This window comes from Periplaneta americana, chromosome 5 (assembly GCF_040183065.1).
Source record: "Periplaneta americana isolate PAMFEO1 chromosome 5, P.americana_PAMFEO1_priV1, whole genome shotgun sequence".
Lineage (NCBI taxonomy): Eukaryota > Metazoa > Arthropoda > Insecta > Blattodea > Blattidae > Periplaneta > Periplaneta americana.
In genome coordinates this window covers 17141884-17152834 of record NC_091121.1, presented here as the reverse complement: position 1 = coordinate 17152834, position 10951 = coordinate 17141884, and the positions used below count along the sequence as shown (strand labels likewise).

The following is a 10951-nucleotide window of genomic DNA, read 5'->3' as shown; positions in this document are numbered from 1 at the left end:
CTGCATATAGAGATGTGCAGTCTATGATCATGTATTATGTTAAGGGGAGAGGATGGTATTTTTTGGTGAAAAATGAGTAAATTTAAAAAAATTCTTTAAAATACTCTGTGATATGTGTGGAGTGTATAGCATAATATGGATGTATGCGTTATGGATTTTTAAACCACTTGCCCGCTTTTATTGTTGTTTCTGGTAAATTGAATTTTCAAAAAAAAAAAAAAAAAAAAAAAAAAAAAAAAAAAAAAGTTTTCTTTAAAATACCTTTTGATATGTGTGGAATGCATTGCATAACATTTCGTGTTTATTTGTGCCCTTATCGGATGTTGAGACGCCATTTTTAAACTTCCTGCGCAATGGATTTTTAAATCACTCTCCCCCTTTCATCGGTTTACTGTAACTTAATTTTTTTGCTACATTGCCAGACAAAAATGGATATAACTTCTGAATTATTAAAGATACATGCATGAAATTTAGAACACACATTCTTTAGACTATTAGGAAACTTTTCTCTGTAACAGAATTTTGTTAATTAATTTCATTTTAAAAATACGTCCGTTTGTTTGCAAGAAAGGTAATCAGAAAAGTGTTATTAAATTTTAATTGTTTATTTTACAAACGTAGGGACTAATATCGTAGGGTTACATCAGCTTCTTGTCTATGCGGATGACGTGAATATGTTAGGAGAAAATACACAAACGATTAGGGAAAACACGGAAGTTTTACTTGAAGCAAGTAAAGCGATCGGTTTGGAAGTAAATTCCGAAAAGACAAAGTATATGATTATGTCTCGTGACCAGAATATTGTACGAAATGGAAGTATAAAAATTGGAGATTTATCCTTCGAAGAGGTGGAAAAATTCAAATATCTTGGAGCAACAGTAACAAATATAAATGACACTCGGGAGGAAATTAAACGCAGAATAAATATGGGAAATGCGTGTTATTATTCGGTTGAGAAGCTCTTATCATCCAGTCTGCTGTCCAAAAATCTGAAAGTTAGAATTTATAAAACAGTTATATTACCGGTTCTTCTGTATGGTTATGAAACTTGGACTCTCACTCTGAGAGAGGAACATAGGTTAAGGGTGCTTGAGAATAAGGTGCTTAGGAAAATATTTGGGGCTAAGCGGGATGAAGTTACAGGAGAATGGAGAAAGTTACACAACACAGAACTGCACACATTGTATTCTTCACCTGACATAATTAGGAACATTAAATCCAGACGTTTGAGATGGGCAGGGCATGTAGCATGTATGGGCAAATCCAGAAATGCATATAGAGTGTTAGTTGGGAGACCAGAGGGAAAAAGACCTTTAGGGAGGCCGAGACGTAGATGGGAGGATAATATTAAAATGGATTTGAGGGAGGTGTGATATGATGAAAGAGACTGGATTAATCTTGCACAGGATAGGGACCGATGGCGGGCTTATGTGAGGGCGGCAATGAACCTTTGGGTTCCTTAAAAGCCATTTGTAAGTAAGTAAGTAAGTAAGGGACTAATATCAAAATTCTGTTACAGGCAGTTTGTAGAGCATGGTTTTGCAAGTACATTGTAAAAAACTGGATGAATCTATCTTTAAAAATGGTTTAGATATATTGGTTTTAGTAATTTTTTTTTTTTTCAAAATATTTATTTTTGGGTGATTTGCTACAGCTATGAGCTCTCTACATACAAAAAATTAATATTTTACACCAAATAGGAAAAAAGTTTAAAAAATACCATCCTCTCCCCTTAAATAACAATCTCTTTCTTTTCTATATGTTCTCTTCGTAGTTCAGTGTAAAGATGCTATTTAAGTGAAAATATAAAGGTAATTAAATTCACATTTTGTGAGTCTTATTAATGATATGCCATACCAGCTTGTTCCCCAGGTTTTGTATGTATTCCTGGCTCCTACCAGCCCACTTCAAGCACTGACAAACAGTCCTGTAGCACCTGGACATAATTTATTACCGCAAGTCAGCTTCGAAACCCATTTTCACTTCCCAAACTTCACAGATAGAGAGTTAAAAATAGAGCTACACATATTTTATGAAGAAGTACAACCGAATTATAGAAACGAAATAATTTTCGCGTATTTGCTAAAGCAGAATGCTCTGTTTATCTGAAGTCCCACTGTGCTGGACAGCAAAATGAAAGTACTTTTGTGCGAGATCGTGCGTATTTGCTTGCTTTCCGCACAGAACCAATACGCGGTAAGTGTGAAACACCACATTCAGTATTCCCAACGTAACACAAATAACAATTTCCCTCTTCTTACTGCTTAAGCACGACATTCATTTTACTGCTTTAGGCTTTTAACATATTATTTTTAGAGACGTTTAACGTAGTAATAATTATAAATTGGAAACTTACCACTGTAATTTCACCTAAATTGCATTGTTAATTATTGTTTTTAAATATTTGCAAAAATTAAGTAAACTCTACAACACCACAAAAGTTACTGCATTTGTAATGCAAGTAACATTAAGGAAGCCGTGAAAAAATCAAGATTCCAGATGCCGATGTTATTACTGTAATATGTTATATAAATAATATTGTTAAAATATTAAAATGAAAAATAAATCATTACATAACCTTACCGTTTGTTTTAAGTTCGCATTTATAGACTGGGGGAAAAAAAAGACAGACGTATATCACGACCTGCTGGAATATAGTAACACAGCAAACATTTTATAGCAACAACTTGAAGATAGATATTTTTGTTTTTAAAAGCTGCCGTCATTGAACAGAAACCGAGATGGAGATTTCATTGCAACTAATTAGAAATTCCTCTTTCAGGTATGTAATAAGCGATCTTCGCATAAAATAATGTACGATACACGAGCGGTACGTTTGTTTTCATGTTCTCGGAAATTAAAAAAGCTCAACTACGTTTCGCTTTTTCAGTCTTTTCCTCGAACATGAAAACGTCAACATACCGCTCTTGTAATGCATATTACTATTTCGATGACAAATTTACAACAAACACACAACTAGATTCTGAACCTGCTTGGTATGTACTACTTACAGCCTGTTTCCTCTCCCAGGTCTTCATAGCCATCTTATATTTCCCAAATTCGTGACACCAATCAGAGTAGATTTTCTGGTAGTCATGAGATTTGCCCGGTGGGGCACAGCGATGTGCATCAACATAGCTGCATAGCAGAGACCCTCCCATCCAACGATCGTAGCGTCCAGAATCAGCCTCGTTCACAGCGATGATAACCAGTCCATGCTCAGATGTTTCTATGTACTTGTCAGGCCTGTGACGATAAAACCAAATCGATGTCATGAAGAAGACAACACTCTCTTATTATATGTTTTAGGTGTTTCGTAATAATTCAATTCTTTAACTTGTGCCAATGATTCCTGTTTATAGTTTTCAACAAAAGACATACATAATAGTAATATGCGTTACAAGAGCGATATGTTGACGTTTTCATGTTCGAGGAAAAGATTGAAAAAGCGAAACGTAGTTGAGCTTTTTTAATTTCCGAGAACATGAAAACAAACATACTGCTCGTGTATCGTACATTATTTTGTGCGAAGATCGTTTATTACATACCTGAAAGAGGAATTTCTAATTAGTTGCAATGAAATCTCCATCTTGGTTTCTGTTCAATGACGGCAACTTTTATAAACAAAAATATCTATCTTCAAATTGTTGCTATAAAATGTTTGCTGTGTTTACTATATTCCAGCAGGCCGTGATATACGTCTAACTTTTTTTCCCCCCAGTCTATAAATGCGAACTTAAAACAAACGGTAAGGTTATGTAATGATTTATTTTTCATTTTAATATTTTAACAATATTATTTATATAACATATTGCAGTAATAACATCGGCATCTGGAATCTTGTTGATTTTTTCACGGCTTCCTTAATGTTACTTGCATTACAAATGCAGTAACTTTTGTGGTGTTGTAGAGTTTACTTAATTTTTGTCAAATATTTAAAAACAATAATTAACAGTGCAATTTAGGTGAAATTGCAGTGGTAAGTTTTCAATTTATAATTATTACTATGTTAAACGTCTCTAAAAATAATATGTTAAAAGCCTAAAGCAGCAAAATGAATATGGCGCTTAAGTGGTAAGAAGAGGGAAATTGTTATGTGTGTTATGTTGGGAATACTGAATGTGGTATTTCACACTTACCGTGTATTGGTTTTGTGCGGAAAGCAAGCAAATACGCACGATCTCGCACAAAGTAAGTAATTTCCTATGAATAAAATAATACATTTTGTTCTGCACTGAACATAAAACGAATTTTTTGTACTTCCAAAAACCAACATATCTCATTTCATTTACAAATTGCACGGTTTAAGTAACAGGATATCATTAAATTTGCACACATTCACATTATATATATATATACAACAGCATTTTTAATAGACACTCATTCACACTTTTGAAGATATCATCTTAACAATCTGACCAACAGCTACAATGCTTCTGAGCTATCTAGATCGGAAAATTTGTCAGCAGCATACCAGATAGGAAGCCAGGTATATAACACAACATTCAGCAGAATAATTTCAAGGGAAAAACTGTTCCGGGCGGGTATCGAACCAGGGGACTTTTGGCTCAGCGTGCCAACACTGTACCGACAGAGCTACCCAGGAACTCTACCAGACCCCAACTCAATTATTCCCTTTATATCCACATATCTCAAGTGGGTTGGCAAGACGTCAAAGACCCAGCATTGAGCGCACACTTCTTTTGTGTGACTTAAATTGTGGTTTTCTATTAACGAACAATGACACGTATTATACAAATCTGATTGAAACTTTTCAGGAATAGCTTCCTGTGAAGCTGACAAGGGAAAAATTGTTCCAAGGTCTGGTATCGAATCCGGGATCTTTGGCTGTATGCTCTACTGACTGAGCTATCCAGGAACTCTACCAGACCTCGGATCAATTATTCCCTTTTATATCCACATACCTCAAGTGGGATGACAAAACGTCAAAGATCCAGTTACTGTTTGTTAACAGCAAACAACAATTAAGTCACACAGAAAAAGTGTGCACTCAATGCTGGGTCTCTGAAGCAATGGAATGGCTGAGTGTAGGAGAAAGAATAGTTTCAAACCAAGTGAGTGCGATTATGTGGCAAGATTAGCCAGGCTGATTTTTCGTGCTCAACCTAGTATAATAAACATCAACATATGCACAAGTGTTCTTTTTCAAAGATTCATTTGATTCTGAGCGACGTTGGAAAAGTTGAAAGCATACTTTTTAAGTTCAAATATGTTCAAAACCAAGCTCTCAGACTCATTACTGGTGGAATCAAAACAACTCCAATAGATTCTATGAGATTCCCCACTAATATTAACAGCATCAAAATGACAATAGAAGAAAAAGCACTGATTCAATATGAAAAACTTATCAGATTACCAGGAAACAATTGGCATTCATACAGTCCTCTCTATAGATTGAAAACTCAAAAAAGTTTCATATCCATTGTTCAAGAATTAAAACAGAAAATCAATATCCCGAATTTAAAAGAAAACCTACAAATTAAACCAAACCCTTTAACTCTATTAAATATAGAATATAATCTAAATTTAACAGAAGAAATACTAAAATCAGAAGTAAACACTGAAATACTAAAACAATTGTCTTTAGAGACAATTAATATTAGGTACCCTCCACAAAACTGGCTTTATTTATACACTGACGGATCCTTGATCTCCAGAGAACAAGGTGTCAGTGCAGGTGTTACGTGCTGTCTCTTCTCACTTTATAGATCTCTTGGGTATGGAACAACAAGATTTGATGGAGAAATCATTGCAATAAGTGAAAGTCTCAGGAATCTTCTATGCCACATCAATAAATTTAGGAATGCAGTTATATTGTCAGACTCCAAAGCAGCTATTCTATCAATCATCTCTAAACACACACCTTCATCTCAAACAGCAGAAATAACTAAAATGCTCTCTCAATTAATATCACTCAATAAAAGAATTGTATTCCAATGGATACCATCCCATTGTGGAATCCTGGGAAACGAGAATGCGGATGATTTAGCAAAGAAGGGCAGCACTGCTACTTACAGATCTGTTACTAAATCTACGTATTACTCTGTGAAAAGATTTATTAAATCTACATACTTAGACTTCAACAAACAAAATTTGATAACACAATCCCAAGGGAAAAAATGGAACTCTCTGCATCAAAATCCACAGTTGATTCCCGATTTACCACGAAAATCGTCTGTAGCTGCATTTAGATTGGCAACAGGCCATGATTGTTTGGCCAAACACCTGCATAGAATTGGAATATATCAGTCCCCTAACTGCCCATTGTGCAACTCAAACCAAGAAATGGATTCGGAACACCTCAAAATCTGTGCTTCAGTGGCTGGTCATGATAATATCTTTGAAAAATATTGGAGTGCAAGAGGTCAAATAACTTTATTATCAAACGCCTGGCATTAGAAAACAACAATAACAACTTTTTTTGCCCTTTCCATTTGTGCTATTTATTATGATTGTGCTTATGTTCGAGTGATAAGAACATTAAGCTTCTAATCCTGAAACAATTGAATGTATCTAACCTGTATACAATCTGATAAGGCCCTTCTCTTTATTATAATACAGCCATGTCACCGTCTGGGTGGTCAAGACTTCAGGCATCTTGAGGAAACAACCCAAATGAATGTTTGTCCCCACGTTACTACCATCTTCTTCTTCACCGCACTGCTGTCACATACTCCTCTCGTACTGTTGGAGACGTCTTGCAGCAATCTGCAAGATCAAAATTAAGATTCAGAATTTACAAACTGGTTTGAAATAAAATGTCAATACAAGAGTGTCTGCAACAACAAACGTATTTCCATGTTATCTTGTTGAATGTTTACAATTTTGGAATGCATTTGCAATACTTTAAGAGCAACTCATACTCTCGTGCAAAAGAATGAAAGACATAACACTTTTCATAAAAGTCACTGCCAGCTGAACTGCTAGAATCTTTATGTGAAGAGCGACTATGGAATTCACGGTATACATAGACACATTCCTATGACAGTTAAACTTAGATACTGTAGCAATCCAGAACATAATACTTACTGGCTTTTAAGGAACCCGTAGGTTCATTGCCGCCCTCACATAAGCCCGCCATTGGTCCCTATCCTGAGCAAGATTAATCCAGTCTCTACCATCATATCCTACCTCCCTCAAATTCATTTTAATATTATCCTCCCATCTACGTCTCGGCCTCCCCAAAGGTCTTTTTCCCTCCGGCCTCCCAACTAACACTCTATATGCATTTCTGGATTCGCCCATACGTGCTACATGTCCTGCCCATCTCAAACGTCTGGATTTATGTTCCTAATTATGTCAGGTGAAGTATACAATGCGTGCAGCTCTGCGTTGTGTAACTTTCTCCATTCTCCTGTAACTTCATCCCTCTTAGCCCCAAATATTTTCCTAAGAACCTTATTCTTAAACACCCTTAATCTCTGTTCCTCTCTCAAAGTGAGAGTCCAAGTTTCACAATCATACCGAACAACCGGTAATATAATTGTTTTATAAATTCTAACTTTCAGACTTTTTGACAGAAGACTAGATGACAAAAGCTTCTCAACCGAATAATAACAGGCATTTCCCATATTTATTCTGCGTTTAATTTCCTCCCGAGTGTCATTTAGATTTGTTACTGTTGCTCCAAGATATTTGAATTTTTCCACCTCTTCGAAGGATAAATCTCCAATTTTTATAGTTCCATTTCGTACAATATTCTGGTCACGAGACATAATCATATACTTCTTTTTTTCGGGATTTACTTCCAACCCTATCGCTCTACTTGCTTCAACAAGAATTTCCGCGTTTTCCCTAATCGTTTGTGGATTTTCTCCTAACATATTCACGTCATCTGCATAGACAAGAAGCTGATGTAACCCATTCAATTCCAAACCCTGCCTGTTATCCTGAACTTTCCTAATGGCATATTCTAGAGCGAAGTTAAAAAGTAAAGGTGATAGTGCATCTCCCTGCTTTAGCCCACAGTGAATTGGAAAAGCATCAGATAGAAACTGGCCTATACGGACTCTGCTGTAAGTTTCACTAAGACACATTTTAATTAATCGAACTAGTTTCTTGGGAATACCAAATTCCATAAGAATATTATATAAAACTTCTCTCTTAACCGAGTCATACGCTTTTTTGAAATCTATGAATAACTGATGCACTGTACCCTTATACTCCCATTTTTTCTCCAATATCTGTCGAATACAAAAAATCTGATCAATAGTCGATCTATTACGCCTAAAACCACACTGATGGTCCCCAATAATTTCATCTACATATGGAGTTAATCTTCTCAAAAGGATATTCGACAAAATTTTGTACGACGTCAACAAAAGTGATATTCCTCGAAAGTTACTACAGTTAGTCTTGTCCCCCTTCTTAAAAATAGGTACGATTATGGACTCCTTCCATTGTTCTGGTACAATTTCCTTTTCCCAAATTGCAAGTACAAGTTTATAAATTTCGCTAGATACTGCCCTTCCACCCTATTGTATTAATTCTGCTGGAATTTGATCAATACCTGGAGACTTATTTTGAGGTGTTCCGAATCCATTTCTTGGTTTGAGTTGCACAATGGGCAGTTAGGGGACTGATATATTCCAATTCTATGCAGGTGTTTAGCCAAACAATCATGGCCTGTTGGCAATCTAAATGCAGCTACAGACGATTTTCGTGGTAAATCGGGAATTAACTAATTCCTTAATTAATTCATTCCTTATTGTTAAGCAGCATTTAAGCCTATAAGTTCCCCTTTTGTCAATTGTGCTTGCTTGCTGAATAAAATCAAGGTCTAAAATAACAATAAGGTACGGTAGTATAAGACAACAAAGACAGTTGGACTCACCTAGCACCTACTGAAGGTAGCTACATTTCATGTTGGTTCTGGAAGTCAGAATGAGCGAGAATTTATTTTGTAATGATTATATGATTGGAATGGGTTTTTCTTGCTTTACAACACATAGCGAATTTTTATGTTTTCCATGTACTTATTAATTCTGCTCGATAAAAGCAGAAAATTGATTTATGAATTCAAATCATTACTCCGGCCTGTGCTCTTGTCTTCTTATTAACACCATTATATATCAGGAATCAAAATAACCAGTGCTCTAACAATAAATACCTTACTCTATGCCGATGATCAAGTCATAATTTCCAATTCAGAGGATAATGTACAAAGAGGATTATATAAATTAAATAAAATATTAAAAGACTTTGGGATGGAAATTTCTGCACAAAAATCAAAAGTAATGGCATTTTTAGGACAAGACCCAGTCAGAAGTAAGATAATACACAATAACCAATGCCTCGAACAAGTACAAAATTTACATTATCTGGGTTGTGAAATATCTTATCGAAATGAAAAAGATGTGAACAAGAAAATTACCAAATTTACACAAATTCTAGGAATAATAAACAATACATTAAAAGCTAAATTAGTACAAAAATCTACAAGAATAAAAATATATAATACACTAGCATTACCCTCCCTTTTATATGGAAGCGAGATTTGGACATCAAAGAAAAAAGACATGAACAGAATCAAAGCAACGGAAATGAAATTTTTTAGGAGGACAGCAGGATATACTCTTTTAAACCGAAAAAGGAATGAAGAAATTTTAGAACAATTAGAAGTAGAGTCAGTAGAAGAAAAAATCAGCAGATACAAATTCAATTGGCTAAATCATGTAAGAAGAATGGAAAATTCAAGAATCCCAAAAATTATGATGCAGTATAAACCTAGAGGACATCGTCGACCAGGAAGACCTTTAAGAAGACTGCTAGATGGGGCCGAAACAGGTCTACAGAGGCCTAATTCGTGAAGGATGATGATGATGATGAAAAGCAGAAAATTATCAATGTGTCAACGTTTTATCCATCCTTAGAGTGCATAATCTTGTTAGGAAAGTTAGAGAAAATGGAAGACAAAATCATAGGAGGCGGTGGTATGTTTTGATCTAGGGAATCCTAAATGATAATATCATACCTCGTCTAGAACGTATTTAAATAAATCTATGTATTTTATATTATTTTCATATGTAATAACAATTATTAATGGCAATGATGAATGTTTATTGAAGAGATTCTTTACAATACAATTTTCTTGTGAGCCACATGACAGATTGTTCACTGCTGCGGTATTGGCTTCCAATACCGCACGCAGCTGTGAACAATCAAAATGTTGCTTAATGGTAATGAAATAAGATAGGTGCATGCATACAAAGTGACAAAACACTTGTGACAAATACCATACATGTTGCTTCTATTACATTATTTAGTATACGATTTTTAATCCAATTCTAGAATTTATATCATATCATATATCATATCAGAAATTATGAAGCAAAACTCGACATTTTCCATCATTCTAATGTAGAAATAAAAAGTAATTATAATTAGAAAACATAAACTAAAGCAAGCACTATGTAAAACGAAGTAGAATGTGAAAAAGATGCCAATGAAACAGAATGACAAATAAGAGTCTAGAAAAAATTGTTAAGAAAATTCGCTCTGCAAGGAATATCTTCAAAATGTTGTAAAGAAAATTTCATTTCATTACCTGACACTTAAATTGCAGTAATGAACCACACGATTATATGAATAAAAAGGAGGAAATAAGTAGGGAAAGCTGAAGAATTCATGTTTATTAATTATGTGGCTTGCAATATCCAAAAAAAAAAACAAAACAAAAAAATAAAATGGTCGGAATGGTGGAAAATTTGTCAACAGCTGATGTAATACTATATATTTATACTATAATAAGTAAGTAAAAAAGTAATTACTTACCCCGGTGTAAATGGTTTACAGGAATTGGTATCTTTATCCCAGCCACAATATGGGTCATGAACGCAACGAAGGCAATTATCATAGCGACGATTACACATCACGAGCTCAATCTGGGGGATACGATAATCTGAAGCCACATACAGGAATTTATGCTGTT

The 10951-nt window shown here is 34.8% G+C and overlaps 1 protein-coding gene across 8 annotated transcripts in view; it reads right to left on the bottom strand.

Moving 5' to 3' along the window:
* Window positions 1-10951, bottom strand: part of LOC138699485 (ankyrin repeat and protein kinase domain-containing protein 1-like) — a 113436-nt gene that overhangs the window by 3146 nt on the left and 99339 nt on the right. For all 8 annotated transcript variants that reach the window (XM_069825401.1, XM_069825398.1, XM_069825399.1 and 5 more), the window contains 3 exons: window positions 10795-10946; window positions 6540-6729; window positions 3012-3246 (listed from right to left, as the gene is read on the bottom strand). The gene's annotated coding sequence lies outside the window, so the exon portion shown is untranslated. The remainder of the gene's footprint in view (window positions 1-3011; window positions 3247-6539; window positions 6730-10794; window positions 10947-10951) is intronic.